Source organism: Haliotis cracherodii, unplaced genomic scaffold, assembly GCF_022045235.1.
Source record: "Haliotis cracherodii isolate W230 unplaced genomic scaffold, xgHalCrac1.p SCAF_19, whole genome shotgun sequence".
Lineage (NCBI taxonomy): Eukaryota > Metazoa > Mollusca > Gastropoda > Lepetellida > Haliotidae > Haliotis > Haliotis cracherodii.
The window spans coordinates 16193927-16211550 of NW_027266274.1; the positions used below are offsets into that span (position 1 = coordinate 16193927).

General features: G+C 39.2%; 1 pseudogene; it reads left to right on the forward strand.

Annotated features, from left to right (window-relative positions):
• Window positions 1-3988: 3988 nt before the first annotated feature.
• On the forward strand, window positions 3989-17566 carry LOC139466991 (uncharacterized; annotated as a pseudogene).
• The last annotated feature ends 58 nt before the right edge of the window (window positions 17567-17624 follow it).

A 17624-nucleotide genomic window follows, 5' to 3' on the forward strand; every position in this document is an offset into this window, starting at 1 on the left:
ATGATAATGGCGGCCAGGAGAAATGACTAACGAGTTTCTCAAAGATATGACAAGTTGTATATTGACAGACGTGTGTACACCTATGATCTTGACAAGGGCGAGGTTGTTGTTTTGAATCAGGCTGACAACAGGGCAGTTACTTTACGTGCAGACTCACAACCCGATGTCAATTTCAACGCCAGTCAACACAGATGGAATGTGGCCCGGCTTTTTGTCACAATGCAATTGACAACACCGAGGACCTGTCTATTATGTGTTAGAACGTAAACGGTTTGAAAAATAAGCTAAATAATGACAGCTTCAAGTATTTTGCACTGATCACAGTATCTTTGGTCTTGTAGAGATATGGAACAACAGCACCAAGGAAGGAATAGAGACTATGTTCCCCGAGAACAGTGTCTACACGAACTACAGAGAGTATAACTACTGAGGGGGCGTGTCTGTGTGTGTTCACACTTCACTATTACATGGTCTGCGCCGTGTTATCACTGACTACACAGACATGATGTTTCTCTCAGTTGATAAGAGTACATTTAATCATACACGTAATTTACATATTGGTTTTGTATATATGCATCCTGTAAATACTTCAGTAATGACAGACAATAGAATCCATAAGAGTATAGAGTACTTAGATAAAAGCTTGTCTGCTGTATTATATGAACATCCAGACTGCGAAATTATTCCTCCTGGCGACTACAATGAACGGTGTGGTAATTTGATGGATGTTGTAAATGGACGATTTGCTGGGGATAAGGGCGGATCATTTACTGGTTTTAAGGAGGGTGGCGCTAGTTTGGTTGATTATGGTTTATGATTTATTCATTGATCGTCTTTGAATGTTGATTTAGCTGTTGAAGCTTTGACCAATGCTGTACATAATGGTTCTATTTTGTGCGGATTACTTTCTAGAGCTAGAACATCAAAACGTACATCTGGCGACAAATGGTCCGATAAAGACTGTGAGGATATGGAGGATAAAACGTTTAATATATTAGACAAGAGTTACTTGTGCTGAGGATATTCATTCTTAATATTCTACATTAAGGAATAGTTACAGATCTTTATGCAGGAAGAAAAGATTAGAATACGAAGAGACTTGTGTTCTTGAACTTGTAGACAATAGTGGAGATAGAAAACATTCTGGAAAAAGTGCATTGACAAAGAAGACAAGTTGTAGTACTGTTTCCAGCAAGATTTGTCATGAAGAATTGTTTAATCATTTTAAGAATATTTTAAACCATACTGATTTACTTGTGGACTCGGATATTATTGAGCAGGTAGATAATGTTATCAAAAACCATAATGAACAATTGTGTGATTTCTGTACTGATGATGATGTAAATAATATTCTTAATATAACACAGGAGGAGATCGAATTATCCATAAGAGATCTGAAGCAGGGTAAAGCTGGAGGGTAAAGCTGCAGGGCCAGATGGAATTCAGGCTGAGATGGTCCAGTACTGTTTTAGATGTTGCAGTACAGTTTTCATTCCCTATTTGTTAGTTATGTATAATAACATTTTGTCAACGGATAACTTTCCACCCGAATGGAGTAAGAGTCTTATTTACCACTCCATTGAAAAAGAAGCTTTGACTATGTTAATAATTATAGAGGCAAATCTTTGATGGATATTTTGGGGAAATGATTCTCCTCTATTCTAAATATGCTTCTTAAACGTTTTTCTGATCACTTTAACAGTATACCTTAGGCCCATGGGGGATTTTTGAAACGTGATTGTACAACTGATAATATTTTCACTTTGCAATGTCTTGTAGAAACGTATTTATCTAAACGTGGCGGACGTTTTACTGTATTAATGTAGACTTTAAGAAAGCATTTGATTCTGTTGATAGGAAATTACTGTGGTATTCAATAATGAATAAAGGTGTTCATGGTAAATTATTCTCTGTACTGAGAAATATGCATTCAAACATAAAAGCAGCTGTAAGAGTATCCAACACTGCCATTGCTGATTATTTTGATAGTTTAAGTGGAGTCAGACAAGGTTGTGTTATCAACCCGTTTTTATCTGCAATGTTTATTTCATTATTTCAATCCATGATGGAAGATGCAGATGTAAGAAGTATATTCATAGGTGAAGAATATTTGGAACTATTGTAATTATTGTATGCTGATTATTTATGTACTTTTTATGACAGTGTTATTGGTTTGCAAAGAAAGATTAACATTTTATGTAAATGTTGTAAATCATGGGGCAGACAGATACATATGGATAAGACAGAATTATTAGTTTTTACGACATTATGAGAAGTGGTATTTTGATGGAGAGCTGCTAAAGACATCAACTTATTATAATTATTTAGGTATTATGTTTTCTATTAGGTTGTCATGGACAGTGTGTACACATACTCGTGTTTCAAAAGCCAATGAAGCTTTGTTTGTTATTAAGCAATAACAGCATCAATACCCAAATATTCCTGTAAATATTTTATTTAAGTTTGATCGTAAACTAAAACCTTTTTTGTTATATTGGACGAAGGTGTGGGGCTTCCAAGAAAGAGCTGTAATTGATAGATTTCATGATAATTGGTGTAAATATGTATTGGGTGTTGGTAAACATGTACCAAGTAGTGCAGCTTAGCCGACTGTGGTAGACATGGACTTTATATAGATAACTACCAAAAATATGTAAAAAGTACTGGTGTAAATTGTTAGGGATGTCAGATGATCATTATCCAAGACCATGTTACCTACTTATTAACGCCGTGATATAACTGGAAAACTGTTAAAAGCAGCGTTAAACCAAACTCACTCACTACTTATTAAGCAGTTAGATTCGTCAGGAAGGATTCAAAACGACTTGCACATTATAAGATTATTAAGTCATTGCTGACTGTTGAATATTATGTTACATACATCAATGTTAGGCAATTAAGAAGATATGAACTGCCGTTGGGTTGTGATATCAGATGTAAAGAAGCTATAACTGTTAACCGAATTTGTAGGATGTGTAATAAAAATAGCATTAAAGATGAGCTCCATTTTATATTTGATTGCGAGGCATATGTATTGCTGAGAAATAGGTACGTACCGAAGTGGCATATTTCATCAATAAAAATTTCATAAATTACTGACTTCTAATGATGTGTCAATTCTTAACAATTGTGCTAAGTTAGTTAAAGAAGCATTAAAATGTAAATATGTCATCTGCCGCCTCATTGCCATATATATATATATATATATATATATATATATATATATATATATATATATATATATATATGATATTGTTGCATCAGCTGTGTACATGGGCCGATGGCCTACGTACAAAACAGAAGTAAACTTACTATTGTATCATGGTCAGTTTACGAATAACGTGCAATCGTTTAGGGCCAGGTGTCTGCCTTCAGATATCTTTTTATCCTTCGTATCTTTATGCACTTTCATCCTATCAGGCGATACATCTTTCGTAAAATAAAGTTTTGAAAGCACGTGCACAGCAACAGCTGCTGTTACCATATGTGATGTCAGAATACAATACCTATAAAATTGTGTTTGTTAATAGGTGCTTGGTTGGAAATATCTGACACCGCATTATCTCACAAGTCATAAACACATGATCTAAACAAGGAAGTAAATGTGAAACCAGGAGCTTTGAATTTGTCCACGACGGAAGGAGATCTAAAATAGACGATAACTAAAGTAGAACCCTGGTGATGTCCTGGTTGTACAGACAGGGGGACTGCCCGCACACAGTGACAGTCTCTCTGTAAGTTGTTCATGTTTAATACTGTTATATACTCAAACATACTGAAGAACGTAAACTTTGACAATAGGCATACGCGTTTGTTCTCATGATGACATTTCATATTTTCAAATCAATAGTATTTTAGCATCAGGTTTTAGCATCAGTGTTTTGGAAGAAACTATTTAAATATCACTTCTGCCGATTTTTTTAGAGTAACTGTCTTTGTTGACATTTGAACCTGTTGCCCACACTTATCTGAAATGATCTTGTGAAGAATGGGAAAGGGACCATCGAGAAAAACTCGAGCTGTGACAGAGAGGAGACGTCCACAAGGGAGACAATCCACACCATCAATAATACTAGATGGCGCTGTGGCTGGACCATCCACAGACGCTCCAGCTTTGACAGAGGGGAGTCAAAAGCAGGGGAGACAATCCACAGACGCTCTAGCTGTGACAGAGGGGCGTCAACGGCAGGGGAGACAATTCACAGACGGTCTAGCTGTGACAGAGGGGAGTCAAAAGCAGGGGAGACAATCTACACCAACATCAACACTAGATGGCGCTGTGGCTGGACCATCCACAGACGTCCAAGCTGTGACAGAGGGAAGTAAAAAATAGGGTAGACAATCCACAGACGCTCTAGCTGTGACACATGTGAGTCAAAAGCAGGGGATAAAATCCATACCGATATCAACGCTAGATGGCGCTGTGGCCGGACCATCTACAGACGCCCAAGCTGTGATAGAGGTGAGCCAACAGCAGGGGAGACAATCCACACCAACATTAACACTAGATGGCGCTGTGGCTGGACCGTCCACAGACGTCCAAGCTGTGACAGAGGGGAGAAAAAAATAGGGTAGACAATCCACAGACGCTCTAGCTGTGACACGTGGGAGTCAAAAGCAGGGGATAAAATCCATACCGATATCAACGCTAGATGGCGCTGTGGCCGGACCATCTACAGACGCCCAAGCTGTGATAGAGGTGAGCCAACAGCAGGGGAGACAATCCACACCAACATTAACACTAGATGGCGCTGTGGCTGGACCATCCACAGACGTCCAAGCTGTGACAGAGGGGAGTAAAAAATAGGGTAGACAATCCACAGACGCCCAAGCTGTGATAGAGGTGAGCCAACAGCAGGGGAGACAATCCACACCGACATCAACGCTAGATGGCGCTGTGGCCGGATCATTCACAGACGCTATAGCTGTGACGCAGGGGCGTGAACAGCAGGGGAGACAATCCACTTCCACAACCACACACAACTTCATAGGTGAGCTAGTCTTCCCTTGTCATCATGGTGGCCTTGTGTTTGGAGCAGTCCCTTGTCATGCTGAAGCCCATGGTTAGATTCAGTACAGGTTTACAATGAGTGATGTCTTCTGTTGATGTCTCCCAATTTGGTATATCACGTCAATATCTGTAAAGTAGCATTATAGATTACGCAACTTATAAGATGTAAGCTAGGAATAAAAAATGATATTTTAAGATCTATATTTTAAGTAGCCTGAAACATGCCTCAAGTTAAATATAACGGCATCATGGTTTCATATGTTGCGAACAAACGACCATCTTCACGAAGGAATGGAACACACAAATATGCACACACACACTGAACATGCACATGGACCAATATGTGTGTAAATACACACCGGTAATTTAATGTTTAGCCCACCTTATTAGTGTCAACGTGAGGTTATGTCATAGGTGTTCCTCCATTGTCAATCAAACCTTTACTCTGTTGGATATCACTGTTTTCTCACTGACTGTTTGTCTGTGTATTTTACAACAATTTATCATATAGAGTGTAGTCCAAAGACTTTCATCAGAGGAAATAAATCAACATTTATATTTAATACACAATCTATTTAATCTGTCATATGACGACAACACAAATGAATATGATGGAAGTGGAGTCACTTCGTTTCATTGCATCTGTTTGGATTGAATTAAAATGCTTTAATAATTGAAATGGTAAATCGCTTTCTTATCACAGTTAAGGTAGCGAGATGTACCTGTATGATGAATATAAACACTCGGCCTCCTTTTTGTGAGAGACAATATTCTGCTTTAACCTGACCAGTACCTCCAGGTTGTTACGTATCCCAGTACTAGTATGACCTGTTCAACTCCTCGAACGTTGTTTCCCTGCTCCAGGTTGTTCAGTATCCCAGTATGACTTGTCCAACTCCTGTAACGTTGTTGTCCTGCTCCAGGTGTTCAGTATCCCAGTATGACCTGTCCAACTCCTCTAACGTTGTTTTCCTGCTCCAGGTGTTCAGTATCCCAGTATGACCTGTTCAACTCCTCGAACGTTGTTTCCCTGCTCCAGGTTGTTCAGTATCCCAGTATGACCTGTCCAACTCCTCTAACGTTGTTTTCCTGCTCCAGGTGTTCAGTATCCCAGTATGACCTGTTCAACTCCTCGAACGTTGTTTCCCTGCTCCAGGTTGTTCAGTATCCCAGTATGACTTGTCCAACTCCTGTAACGTTGTTGTCCTGCTCCAAGTTGTTCAGTATCCCAGTATGACCTTTTAAACTCCTCTAACGTAGTTTCCTTGCTCCAGGTTGTTCAGTATCTAAGTATGACCTGTCATATCCTCGAACATTGTTTTCCTGCTCCAGATTGTTCAGTATCCCAGTATGACCTGTCCAACACCTTTTACACTTCAGTGGAGGCTGTGCATCACGTGATGAGTGATAGTGAACAGTCATTTCTTATAAACATAACGCTCTGTGACCACTGAACCATCTTTTGTCTATGATAGAACAGATTAAATATAAGACAATGAAATGTTTTGGATAGAACGCAAACCATGTTTTAAGTTCCTTTTGCAAAATGACAATATCCTTGCTTTATTTAGAAAGTCTCCAATTTTGTATTTTTTCAAATTAAGCCCCAACCACTGCCCATTTTTGTGCAAAAATCTGCACCAGATTGTTTGGCGGGTGCTGTTGGTACGGCAAGACATGCTTACCTTTTTGCGAACGTCGAGTGTCTTCACTGATATGGCACTTGTGAAGAGCAACCTCCTCGTGGTGAGTGCTGGGTAGCGCTAATAGCTCTTCCCCCGTGTGGAACCGGTGTAGAATATTTCCACAGCCTCCCATTGCTGGTCGTATGAGGCGACTAAAATGGGCAACCTGTTTGCCGTGGGTTGCGTCCCTGTGTCGGCGGAGGACGGGAGTCTGGTAGTTGAGGGCACTGGTTCCTGGAACTGTGTTCCTTTGCCCAACACACTACTTCGACCCTTACTTCGCCTAGACGGGTGGTAAGATGGGCCCGGTCTTATCAATCGGCTGGTCATGCCAGGCCCTGTGCGTAACAATTCAATGTTTTACATTTGCTTGTATTTTGCTTGTCACAAATGTATTGTTTGGTATGTATAACATAACTGTTGTAAATTATATTGCCTAGAGTCCTATGCCAGAAGGCGGTGGCTCATGGGCCAATCTGGTAATGTTGACCGCTGAATTCTGTATGTCTCTAAGTTATTGTTATTGGCAGAACCAGCTTAGCAATAAATTTAGTAGACAAATATAGCTATTCATGTCATATTTACTGGAGTATTACATCCCTGTAGCCCTGGTGTTTTGCATTTTGGATATCCAATGCAATAAGACATCGTCCTTGTTGATACTCGATGGTGGGTGGGGAGCAGGGGTGCCGAAACACTTCCATTCATAATGTCTCACACATACTCTGGTTCGAAAAGGAAACATTTAGATGCCAGCTCTTCTGATGAAGACGCTGATCAACAATTAGATTCCTGGGCTCGATTCATCGTAATTGAAGCATCAGATCATCAGCCGATGAAATTAAATCCGTTTGCCATTTCAAAGGCCATCAATGGCTGCTGTGGCGAAGTTAAAAATGTCACTCGCCTTCGTAATGGCTCCATACTTGTGGAGTGTATACGGAGACAGCAATCTCTAAATTTGTTATCACTTAGCCAGTTTGCAAACGTGGAGGTTGCTGTCTCAGCACACAGAACCTTGAACTCATGTCGAGGCATCGTAAGAGACAGAGCTCGTTGTCTGTCTGACATGAGTGAGGATGAGATTGTTCTAGAATTGACAAAACAAGGTGTTACTGCGGTGAAGCATTTTACCAGAAAACAAAATGACACTACCATCAAGACCAATACCTATCTCTTCACTTTTTCACTTTCCAGAATCCCTTAATCAATAAAAGCTGGATATTTTAATATCGGAGTGGAGGTTTATGTACCAAACCCCCTCCGATGTTACAAATGTCAAAATTTTGGACATGGCGCTAAGACCTGCACCATCAGTTCAGTATGTGTCCGCTGCAGTGGCTCGCATGAAAATACTGAGTGCACAAATGCTATTAAATGTGCAAATTGCGATGGGGACCACTTGGCCTCATCCAAGCTTTGTCCATATTTTGTCTTACAATCAAAAATATTGAAAATTAAACACACGAATAATGTCTCTTTTCGTGATGCCAAAAAATTAGTTGAATCCCAATAACCAATCACTTCTACTAAGTCCTATTCAGCAGCAGTAACTTCAACTCCTAATGTCCATGTTGCTACAGCATCTACAGGATGCCAAACAACCATATCATGGGTTAATGATCAGCAGATGCTTGTAAATACCACACCTCAAACATCTTTGGTGGATGATACGATAAAGGTAACATCAGCCTCACAGACAGAGGATCCGCATTCACAGCAGGCTTCACGTACAACATCAGAACCGGAATCAACACTTCAAAGAGATATCCATTTAACAAAAACAGAAAAAAAAGAAACTGAAAAAAACATCCAAGGCCCTCCAACACTTGAAGGCGCCTTCTTCTCAGTCCACGACTGTTAAGGTTCATAATCAATTTGAACCTTTAGCGATGGAGGTCACTCCATCACAATCAGACCATGGGAGTAGACCTCCCTCCCGATCAAGATCCCCAGTAGAACCACCATGAACAGTTCTAAACCTATTGTACAGTGGAATTGCCGAGGACTAAAGAACAATTTTAATGATTTGCAACTATTAACACAAGATTTGCAGCCATCAGCCTTTTGTCTTCAGGAAACTTACTTTAAAAATACAGATCAACTCAACATCAGACAATATGATTCCTATCATTTCTTTTCACCTCCAGGAGCTAAGGCAACTGGGGGTTCTTCAGTCTTGGTGAGGCAGGGTGTTATTCATAGCCCTGTTTCCCTTAATACCCCTCTACAAGCTACCGCAGTTCGTATCACCATGCACATTGTTTTTACTCTGTGCTCTCTTTAATTTCCTCCACCTGCATCTCTTCAACAGTCCGATCTTCAAGCTCTCTATAACCAGCTTCCTAAACCCTGTGTTATAATGGGTGATATGAACGGTCATAATCCACTTTGGGTAGTGATCATACAAGCAATAACGGCAAGCTCCTGGAAGATTTTATCTCCAACAATACTCTTTGTCTTTTCAATGATAATTCGAAAACATATTTACATCCTGGTACAGGTACATATTCTTCTCTGGATTTGTCTGTTTCCGATTCCAACCTGTTGAATGAATTCGAGTGGTCAGTCCACGATGACCTCTGTGGAAGTGACCACTTTCCAACCATATTAAACCCTATTACACCATCTGATGTTCCTCCATCATCTCGATGGAACTTTACAAGCCAACTGGCCTCTATATGACATTCTCTGTACAGGCACACTAACACCTGATCGCTTTCCTGACATTCCTGATCCGATTCAATGCTTTTCTGATGAACTCAACAAAATAGCTGAAGAATGTGTTCCAAAGTCCTCTGGAATTCCACACATACGTAAACCATGGTTTACCGATGACTGCAAGCGAGCTAGGAGGGCGAGGAAAAAAGCAAAGCATTATTTCCGCCGCCACCCTATGGTCCATAATCTAAATAAATTAAAAATTTTAAACGCTAAAGCAAGGCGAACTTTCAAACAAAGTAAACGTCAATCTTGGCGAAACTATGTGTCAAAAATAAATTCTCGAACGCCCATCTCCAAAGTATGGAACATGATCCAAAGGATCCAGGGTAAGGGCACAAAAACTAGTATTCACCATCTTAAAAATGGGGACCAACTACTTACTCATAAATCAGATATTGCTAATAAACTTGGTGAAACTTTGGCTAAACACTCTTCCTCATCTAACTATGTACCTCAATTCCAAAAGTATCAAAAACAGCAAGAAAAGAAACCTATTAATTTTAATTCCGATAATGGGGAAGATTATAATGAACTATTCTCTATTCATGAACTCCACACTGCCCTTGGACAAGCTCATGATACTGCTACAGGAGTTGATAACATACATTATCAACTACTGAATCACTTACCTGACTCATCTTTACAAACACTATTGAATATTTTTGATGAAATTTGGACCTCAGGGAAATTTCCTCCTTCATGGCGTGATGCCATAGTTGTCCCGATACCAAAACCTGGTCGAGATCATACTGACCCATCAAATTACCGACCAATATCATTAACAAGCTGCGTTTGCAAAACCATGGAACGCATGATAAACAATCGACTAGTTTGGTACCTGGAGTCCAATCATCTTATTACTAATATACAATGTGGTTTCCGGAAAAACAGAAGTACCATCGACCATTTGGTCGCTTAGAATCATTTGTTAAAAATGCCATAATAAATAAACAACATGCAGTGTCTATCTTTTTCGATCTCGAAAAAGCATATGACACTACATGGAAACATGGTATTTTAAAAGATTTACATGATTTTGGATTACAAGGCCGTTTGCCTCAATTTATATCACAATTTTTAACTGACAGGCAATTTCAGGTCCGCGTGGGTTCTACCCTGTCTGATCATTATAATCAGGATCAGGGTGTCCCACAAGGAAGCATCTTGTCTGTCACATTGTTTAGTATAAAGATAAATAGTTTGTCTAAAGTTTTAAATGATTCGATTGATGGATCGCTCTTTGTGGATGATTTTAATATTTCTTGTCGTGGCAAAAACATGCATACTATTGAAAGGCAACTACAGCTATGTTTAAATAAAATCCAGAAATGGTGTCTCGAAAATGGTTTTAAATTTTCAAAATCTAAAACCAACTGCATACATTTTTGTAGAAAATATAAACCCCATAAAGATCCAGATTTAATTTTAGATAACACTCCCATTAAAGTTGTAAAGGAAGCCAAATTCTTAGGTCTAATTTTCGATCATCATTTGACCTTTCTGCCCCACATTAAATACTTAAAGAGTAAATGTTTGAAGGCCCTAGATTTATTAAAAGTTGTTTCAAATTCTAAGTGGGGTGGGGATAAAAAAACCCTCCTCCAACTATATCGAACACTTATCCGCTCTAAACTTGATTATGGCTCCATCATATATGGTGGGGCTTGTAAGAGCAATTTAAAATTACTTGATACCATTCATCATCAGGGCCTGAGGCTTTGCCTCGGAGCCTTCAGGACTTCGCCTATTCATAGTTTGTATGTGGAAGCTAACGAGCCTTCCCTAAAACACCGTCGCATTAAATTAGCTCTCCAATATATCTCTAAATTACGTTCCAATAACTCCAATCCAGCATATGAATGTGTTTTTAATCCCCTTTACGGTAATCTATTCAAAACTAAATCTTCTCTTATTCCACCACTAGGAATACGACTACAAGCAGATATTTCTGCTGCTAAAATAAACCTTGGTAATATAGCCCCCACTCAGCTTTTCTCTTCTCCACCATGGCAGTTAGTACATCCAGAGGTGGATCTAACTTTAACTAAACTGAAGAAATCTGACACAAATCAACTAATTCATCAACAACAATATAATGAATTAAGGAACACATATAATACTTACAAATCCATATTTACAGATGGATCCAAGGATGGTGCCGCTGTTGCCAGCGCCACTGTCATTGGATCCAGAAGCATATCATCTAGATTACCGAATGACAGTTCTATTTTTACAGCAGAATCGCAGGCAATATTAACTGCTCTTAAATATATAATTACCCAATCTAAACATAAACGGTTCATTATCTTCTCTGATTCACTTTCCTGTCTTCAGGCAATTAATAATTTATCTTGTCATCATCCACTTTTACGTGAAATCATTGAACTACAAAATGATCTTGCTACTGGCCAATACGACATCGTCTTTTGTTGGTTACCAAGCCATGTTGGTATCATTGGTAATACAATGGCCGATGCTGCTGCAAAAGCAGCACTCACCAAATCTGTGACACCACTTCTTCTACCATATTCTGATTATAAACCCATAATTAGATCTTACATCACTGATCTAATGCAAAAGAAGTGGGACACCCAAGTCGGTATAAATAAATTACATGCAATTAAACCAAATATCGGTTACACCTACTTGGGTTGTCAGTCCAGATTTGAGGAGGTCATAATACGACGATGTCGTATTGGCCATAGCAGGTATACAAATGAATTTTTATTGAAAGGTGAGGATCCTCAATTTTGTATCCCTTGTGATGAAAGAATCACCGTCAAGCACATCCTGCTTGATTGTGTTGATTTTTCCATCACAAGGGATCAGTATTTCAAAGTTTTCACTATGAAGGACCTTTTTACACAGGTAAGTATTCATTTTATTCTTGATTTTTTAAAGGAAATTGAATTAATTCATAAATTTTGATTATTATATATTGTAAATAAATACATTCCTTTTATATTTGGTTAAATAAATCAATAACTGAGATTGTTAGTGGCTATATCCTGGAAGGGGATTAAAGTAGTGTAAAATTATTGTCCCCCTGAGAGGGTATGTAAGTCCTCGTCTTTCAAAGTATATTTATTTCAGCCACGTTTTTATTCGTAGTATATATGTTCGTTTAACTTTGGCTAAACTTGTCAATAATCGCCAACAGCTGAAGGGATGATGTAAATCCGGCTGGGGTCCATGCAGGTAGCAAAAGTACTGTAAGTCCCCATGGACCCTAGCATGGTGATCTACCTTCAGTTCCTGGCGATCTATAGCCCGTTTTTATAATGTCATGTATATGTATAGTGCTATTGATTTTATGATTACATACTAGTTTTAAATTTATTGCTGTGATAAGTCTAGTTGTTTTACTGTCCCGCGTTGACAGGTTTTTACATCCGTTTCAAAATATGTATTATATTTAACTGTTGATAGTCACGATATGGCTGAAATACTGCCGATGTGACTTAAAGTTTTAACTCACTCACTCACTCACTTCACTGATATTCAATGATCCCTTTATATGATTTCTTTAGGATCTATGGCAGGATCAATAATAACTTTTTAGTTCCATATCGCAAACATAATGTTAAATGCTTTTTTAGCTTTAAAAGCAATACTTTCCAGTATTCGCAATTATGTGTTGATGTGCTCTGATTTAGCCCCAACTTATGTATCAATACTTAATTATGTGATGATGTGGTGTAATACTTTTATGTCCATGTTTTCACATCAGGATCAAGCAGCTGAATGAAGTGTTTAAGGAAACTAACACTCTTCATAAAGCAGAAGAACTTCTGAAAAGGCACAAGCATGTGGCAATTATTGGAGCTCCTGGAGAAGGAAAAACAAGCACTGCTCTCAAGATATGTGAGAAATATCTCCACAAAAAATATGAAGTTGTGTTTGTAGATAATTTTGAGATATTTGATGTGGATACAATCATTCAACGAACATGTAACATGCTGGTTGTGTTTGATGATATATTTGGTTCTGTGACGGTTCCTTCTAATTGGGAGAAAATTCACAAAGTCTCGACTGCCCTGGTTGACGCTTCATTTCAACAGGAACAAGATGCCATGAAGCAGAAATCAAATAAGCAAGAAGAGACTCAAGCAGATGAGATGCAAAACAAAGTCCACAAGCTCCACTTTATTTTCATATCCAGAAGCAACTGGAATGAAGGACGTGGAAGAATGCACCAGTTCAAGGTAAATCTCTTCAAGCCTGAAAGTGTCATTGATATGACCAAGACCGGCCTGACTACCGAGGAGAAGGAATCTATTATGAATTCGTTCGAGAAAAGAAGTAAAAAATGTGATATCTCCATTCTTGAAAAGAACACCATTACTCAGTTAGGTGACAGCATGTTTGGATTTCCCCTGATCTGTCAACTGTATTGTACCAACCCAGCCTTCCAGATGTACAACATTATTGACTTCTTCCAGAAACCTGTGACCTACCTGAGAGGAGACCTTGACGCCATTGTCCGTGAAGGCAGCAGCAGGTCGGCAACTCTCGTTCTCCTTGTTCTGTGTGGAGGGAAGTTGGACCTTGTCTCCTTTAAAGCGAAAGAGAAGAATCTCACCAATCTGTTTCAGGCTGTAAAGGAGGAGATCGCGTCTTGCACTCAAACTGACATTGGCAAAGAGATTCGCAACTTTACTGGCACTTATTGTACGGTGGAGAATCATGTAGCCTCATTCTCACATCCATCCATCCACGATGCTGCAGCATGTGCCTTGGGGAATCTCAATGAAGTCTTTGTACTGGAACATTGTTCTCTGCAGTTTTTACTTGAAAAAGTAAGGCTCAAAAAGAATGGTGACCTGCAAACAAGCTACACTGATGATGTCACAAACATGATCTACATCACCTCAGGTCTGCACCCGTTAGTGATCAGCAGGTTGGTGGAGGGTGTCCGAGAAGGATGCTTCAGATGGACAGTAGGCCACCCTGTACTCAGCTGTGTTCAAATAGTCTCCGGGTTCTTGACACAGATGACGACAGACTTGCCTGATGTTGTTCACAGAAAAGATAAGTGGTCAGGTGAATGTTTTCTTTTGGGCTTCATTGTCAACTAACCATTCACTGTTTGAACGCTCAGTGTCACTGATGTGTAGAGAGGGAAGTCTTTCACATTCTGTACTTGCTGACTTCTATGAGATTATCATAGACTGTACACAGCATGGCAATCTCAGGCATCTTAAACATATTGCTGCTGTACTCAAACAACATGGGGAATACGATGTAGACAGGAGGACAAAGGGAGAGAGGACTCTGCTGATGATTGCTGCTGAGGCAGGACAGTTGGATGTGTTCAACATCCTCCTCAAGAAGGAGCTTATGTTTCAGCGACAGACAAAGATCGTTACAACTGTCTTCATCTTTCATGTAAATCAGGAAGCAAAGATATAGTAAATGTTATCATTGAGAAGTTTCAGCATCTGGTCAATGGTCGTGACAGAAAGGGAAACACTCCTGCAATGTTGTGTGCCAAGTCAGGGCAGGTTGAACTCCTCAAGTGTCTTGTTTTAAACAAAGCAGATCTTACTATCAGGAATGATAACAATATAAACACTTTCGACATAGCATGTATAAACGGCCATGTATCAGTTGTAGAATATCTTCTGACATGTGAACACATGAGCATCCACAGAAGAGACAGATGGTGGAAACTAACCAAAGGTACAAAGGCATCTGTGAGTGGACACTATGATGTTTATACTCTTCTTGTATCTGGAGCTGATCTGTTACTTACTGATAAATACAACAGTCACCTCCTAATGTCAGTATTTCACGGAGGTGACGTGTCTATAGTGAAACACGTGCTGCCCTTAAAAACATTTGACATCAACAGACGAGAAACATCTCGGAAACAAACAGCAGTTATGATAGCAGCTGAAAAAGGACACAATGATGTTTATAATCTTCTTGTGTTGGAGGGAGCTGTTCTGTCACTTACTGATGGTGACAACATGGACTGCCTGATTTTGGCATGTTTTGGAAATAAGGTGTCTGTAGTGAAACAACTGCTGTCCTTGAAAACATTTGACATCAACAGACGAAACAGATCACGGAAACAAACAGTAGTTATGATGGCAGCTAAAAGAGGACACTATGATGTTTATGATCTTCTTGTGTTGGAGGGCGCTGATCTGTCACTTACTGATAAAAACAACAACGACTGCCTGATGTTGGCATGTTATGGGTGTTAATTGTCTGTAGTGAAGCACCTGCTATCCTTGAAAACATTTGACATCAACAGACGAAATGGATCACGGAAACAAACAGCAGTTATGGTGGCAGCTGAAGAAGGACACTATGATGTTTATAATCTTCTTGTGTTGGAGGGAGCTGATCTGTCACTTACTGATAAAAACAACAACGACTGCCTGATGTTGGCATGTTATGGGGGTTACTTGTCTATAGTGAAGCACCTGCTATGCTTGAAAACAATTGACATCAACAGACGAGATAGATCAAGGAAACAAACAGCAGTTATGATGGCAGCTGAAAGAGGACACTATGATGTTAATAATGTTCTTGTGTTGGAGGGAGCTGATCTGTCACTTACTGATAAAAACAACAACGACTGCCTGATGTTGGCATGTTATGGGGGTTACTTGTCTGTAGTGAAGCACCTGCTATCCTTGAAAACATTTGACATCAACAGACGAAATGGATCACGGAAACAAACAACAGTTATGGTGGCAGCTGAAGGAGGACACTATGATGTTTATAATCTTCTGGTGTTGGAGGGAGCTGTTATGTCACTCACTGATGAAAACAAAAACGACTGCCTGATGTTGGCATGTTGTGTCAATCTGTATTTTCACATACTGAAGAGGCCACAGGCCTATAGTACAATTTGAAGAATATACAATTTTATACAATTTATGTACATATCTCACCAAATCACCTCACGTCATTCCACCTCGCATCTCAACGCAGTCACATAATTTCACACATACAGTACAATATCATACCCTCTCATTTCATAATTTCTATTTTACCATATCACAACTTGTTATATCATACAACATATTCTATAACATCATATCATATTGTATCATTATTATAACATCATACTATATAGCATTAATTCATATACCATTATCATATCATAACATACCATACATACCATCGTACCATATATCACACCTATATCATATCACATTTCAACATGTCATATCACACAACACATTAGCAATTTCATAGCTTGTCCCATCATATCTTATCATATCATACCATATAATGCCATGTCATTCCATGCCAATTATTTTCATATAAATGATTCAATATCTATTCAACACTGGAAGACCGCAAGCCATAAAATATGTACACTAAAAAAACAAAACAAAAAACTCACCCCAGTATTTACACAATTTTTATAATACACATAACATATTGCATGTTGGCATGTTATGGGGGTTACTTGTCTATAGTGAAGCACCTGCTATCCTTGAAAACATTTGAAATCAACAGACGAAATAGATCACGGAAACAAACAGCAGTTATGATGGCAGCTAAAAGAGGACACTATGATGTTTATGATCTTGTGTTGGAGGGTGCTGATCTGTCACTTACTGATAAAAACAACAACGACTGCCTGATGTTGGCATGTCAGGGGCGTAACGTGTGTATAGTGAAACACCTCCTGTCCTTGAAAACATTTGAAATCAACAGACGAAATAGATCACGGAAACAAACAGTAGTTATGATGGCAGCTAAAAGAGGACACTATGATGTTTATGATCTTCTTGTGTTGGAGGGCGCTGATCTGTCACTTACTGATAAAAACAACGACTGCCTGATGTTGGCATGTCAGGGGCGTCACGTGTATATAGTGAAACACCTCCTGTCCTTGAAAACATTTGACATCAACAGACGAGAGAGATCACTGAAACAAACAGCAGTTATGATGGCAGCTAAAAGAGGACACTATGATGTTTATGATCTTCTTGTGTTGGAGGGCGCTGATCTGTCACTTACTGATAAAAACAACAACGACTGCCTGATGTTGGCATGTCAGGGGCGTCACGTGTGTATAGTGAAACACCTCCTGTCCTTGAAAACATTTGACATCAACAGACGAGAGATCACTGAAACAAACAGCAGTTATGATGGCAGCTGTAAGAGGACACTATGATGTTTATAATCTTCTTGTGTTGGAGGGCGCTGTTCTGACACTTACTGATAAATACAAC